The sequence below is a fragment of the Sinocyclocheilus grahami genome, unplaced genomic scaffold (assembly GCF_001515645.1).
Source record: "Sinocyclocheilus grahami isolate Dianchi unplaced genomic scaffold, SAMN03320097.WGS_v1.1 scaffold175.1, whole genome shotgun sequence".
In the NCBI taxonomy this organism is placed as follows: Eukaryota; Metazoa; Chordata; class Actinopteri; order Cypriniformes; family Cyprinidae; genus Sinocyclocheilus; species Sinocyclocheilus grahami.
The window spans coordinates 354,694-358,596 of record NW_015505354.1 but is presented as its reverse complement, the minus strand read 5'-3'; the positions used below and the strand labels follow the sequence as shown (position 1 = coordinate 358,596).

Here is a 3,903-nt window from a genome sequence, read left to right as displayed (position 1 = left end):
TTCAATTCAGCGCTTTTATTTCCAACATGCGCTCATTCATGGCTGCAAAGTTACGCCTTTATTGGGACAGGACTTGACAGATTATTTTACATGACTCCGTGAGTTGGTTTCTATTTCTTAGAGCCAAGCTGCATAAACTACATATCAGGCATTTATGTAATGCATCTAATTTGTGCATAAATGGCTGTTATGTTAAATAAAGTTTACTAACTACAGCAATGGCAATACTGCGCGCAATTCTCAAAACACCCACAAGATGGCGGCATTTATCGGTGAATCCGATATTACAAAACCGATATCCGATTATGGTAAAATGCTTAAATATCGGGAAAATATCTGTAAATCGATATATCGGTTGATCTCTAATTATAATACTTTCTAATTTGACATCAGCATTCAGCAAATACGCATTTATATCATTTAAACGAATCTTTGAATGACTAATGAACATTTAATTTCACAAACCTTTCAGACTTAGTCAAATCTAGTTGAAGTGTGCATTTGTATCCTGCATGATCGCGTGTTCTCTGGGTGACGGTCGGTCCATGCAAATCGAATGCTGACAGGAGAGTTCTGCTTGACTGGAGACGGGCGATCGACAAACTTTAAACTAGTGATTTCAAATTATGCTGCGCTTTATGCATTTGCCTACTGTCGTATTCATGTCATTTTCATTGCATGCTGTATGTAAAATGAGTGTTACCTTGGCTTTATTTGAGAAGGAAAAAAAAAAGGTTTCTAATGCACACAAACTTCCCAGAATACTGAGAGTGCCCTGTTGGTTACAGTGTTTACTTCCTTTATAATTAGATTTTTATTAAATATTTCTTTATTTGTGAAAAATGCTTTGTCTTCTAAAGTATAAGTATGTTTATTTTACACAATTATTTTTAATCTATTTTCAAATGATTTAAAATTTCTTAAATGTAAATTAAAAATAAAACCATTTTTAAAAAAACCATATCGGTCGACCACTAGTCACTATTATGCTGGGAAAACAATGCTTAATTTTGACTAAGAAACCAGAGACAGAGGGCATGACATTCCTGCTAAAGCCAGCTGTAAAGGCATGGATGCTCAGCAGCATGTAGTGTCTTCAAAAGTTTCTAAGTTATATGGCTGCTGTCCCAGAGAGTTATGAAATACTCATGGAAAGGGTCACACTGAGGATCAAGAGATCAGGGTCATGTTTGAGCACTGCGTCTATGAGCCTCGGATTAAATACTTGTAATAAAATCATAAAATGATAATCCGGTAACACCGGTTGTTTAACATGACTGTGTATCTACATTGGCAAATGTTTTCATTGAACAACAACATTAAACAGGTTTTAATCATTCTAAAGAGCCTCTATTGATCTGATGACTTGATAACATTTATACACTAACCACAGCCAGTTCAGACATGAATGAAAACTGTTTTTTCTGCCTTGTTTCAAATACTCCTAATAAAACAAAAAAGACAGGCTCTACTAAGCCTCTGATATGCTCAGTGGATATCAGATTCATACCACTGGACAGTGATCACTGCTGTCATCCATCTGTGAGTTTGAGTCATGACACATAAGAGGCCCGAATAACACAGATCCCACTAAGATTGAAAGCTCTGCATGATTCCACACCAACACAACCACTTTAGAGATGAGAAGTAGACTGGAAGGTAGAAAACTGTCTGGGAGTGAACTCTTTCTCTTTTTGTTTATAGCTTTCCTCATCTGGTCTAATGCATTCCAACATGCTGATGTGAACAAGAAATTAAATCACAATTGTCTTGATGTGCAATGATGCCACATCTGCTCATTTTAAGACTGCACGATATATTGGTACCATATTGGTTATCGGCCGTTATTAGGGATTGTTTTAATTGATCTGTATCGGTCGATATTGAATATTTACTTATACATGCTCATTTAGATTGCCTTTGCTATCATCTTTTAAAATAATAATTTAATATCACTGTTAAATGTAATCTAGTAAACCTCAAAATGAAGATCCTTTTTCATACTGTAAATTTGAATGTTGTGATGCCTAAAATCACTTGTAGAATTCAGATCGATTTTTATTTTTTAATATTTGTAATATATTTTAATTTGTTTAGACAATATAACTTACATATGAGGAATTTATTGCTTATTGGACATCATATGAGAATTATTATAGATTACCCATATCAGTCATAAATTTAATTACGATGCATCCCTAGCTCATCTGCACCAATCAAATCATTTCAATACGAGTCCTTTATTTATTGTCTGGTATGTAGAAATATTAGTAGATTTGTAGGAAAAACATATTACAAAGCAAAGAACTGAAAAATAAGTGAGCTGTCTGAAAGAGACACGAGGAGTGGGTAAATTCAACTCAGCTCAGGCATTCAGCTATGAAGAGCTATGAAGTTGTAATTTCACATCAATATGGACCATCTTCACTGAATACGGTTTATCTTTTCATTGGTACAAGCACATCCTGAGCTATTATTCATGTCTCTCAAAGTCTGAAATCTTCTACAGGATGAAAACTTATTTAATTACATTGTATGACTGAATTATTCAAGCTCATGAACGAGGGCACTAGAAGCATGTTCTGTCTCTGATGTACAAACATCAATGTTGTGCTCTGGACTCCATATCACTGCATCAACACTACAAATCTTTTTAAATCAGCGGCCCACCTGTCAGTGATGGTCTCCCCCTTTTGGAGTATAATATCTGTAAGGTCCTATGTGGCAAGTTTTCCTACTCTGCCTACTTTTCCTCACCTATAAAAAAAAAAGAACAGCTGGATTGGTATTTGTTAGGAATGCACCGATTGTTCGGCAACCGAAATTAGTCCGAATAAGCGAAAAGACAGAATAAATTGTACCGAACAAAGACATGACGCGATCAAATAGAGGCGCGCTAATGCAGCAAACATGACGGCAGTGTGGAAACATTTAAAGCTGTCTGAGAAAGACGCAAAAATCATTACAAGCACAGACAGCGAGAGACTGTTTAGTACTGCATCGCATGTCTTCGATGAGAAGAGGAAGGGTGGTCGTTGCTGGTTGCTGTATAACGATTAAAATCGCGAAATGCCCTTAAAGGTGGGGTAAGCGATTTTTCAAAAACGCTTTAGAAAACGGATTCGGGCCGACTAGCAAAACAAACTTGTAGCCAATCAGCAGTAAGGGGCGTGTCTACTCATGAGGAGAGAGCATTCAGTGCACGGGACGGACGGACAGCAAGCCGAGCGACAGAAAGATAGAGATGGTGGATAAAAAAACAAAAGAGGAAAACGTCTGTGGAACAAAAGAAGGCTTAAGGCAAGAAGTAGGACCCGTGTAAATATCGGATTAGCTTTCCAGCACTGGAGAGAACTCAAGGAGTGGAAGGCCTGCGATCGGACGGCGAGGTTGCTTTGTTTCTTCTCGATAGGTGAGTAACACCATGTCTGCGCCGTCGCCTCAACAGCTAAAGTCTGTCTAGTACACTGGACGTGACAAAGCGACCGTCAGCTATCAAAATTGGGGCGAGACCCTTTTGGGGTAGGGGCGTGTTTGTTTTGGTGATTTCAAATGTCAACATTGGCTACCATAAATCGCTTACCCCACCTTTAAACAATTAAATAAACTGCAGAATGTTGTTTTCTAATACACGCAGGAATTGCATGTGTTCAAACAGCGCTGCACAAGCTCGCGGCAGCAGGGTTCAAAGTCCAAAGCGTGAAGGAAATCTGCGCTGAAACTTACTCGTCAGCTGCTCAGTAAAATTTTTATGAATTTTTACAAGGCATGTGACAATACGATACTTTCCCAAATTCGTAATGAGAATCATTTGTCAACAAAACGAAGCACTGAGGTCTTCCTGCGGGTTTCTGCCTAAATAAAAGTTGAGAAAAAGCAAGAACTCCATCAACATTAATAAAT

General features: G+C 37.6%; 1 protein-coding gene across 3 annotated transcripts in view; it reads right to left on the bottom strand.

Moving 5' to 3' along the window:
- The window catches only part of zhx2a (zinc fingers and homeoboxes 2a), a 34,533-nt gene that overhangs the window by 26,114 nt on the left and 4,516 nt on the right, over positions 1-3,903 (bottom strand). The window contains exon 2 of one of the 3 annotated variants that reach the window (XM_016283478.1): positions 2,671-2,757. The exons of the other annotated variants lie outside the window; for them this stretch is intronic. The gene's annotated coding sequence lies outside the window, so the exon portion shown is untranslated. The remainder of the gene's footprint in view (positions 1-2,670; positions 2,758-3,903) is intronic. 3 annotated transcript variants of the gene reach the window in all.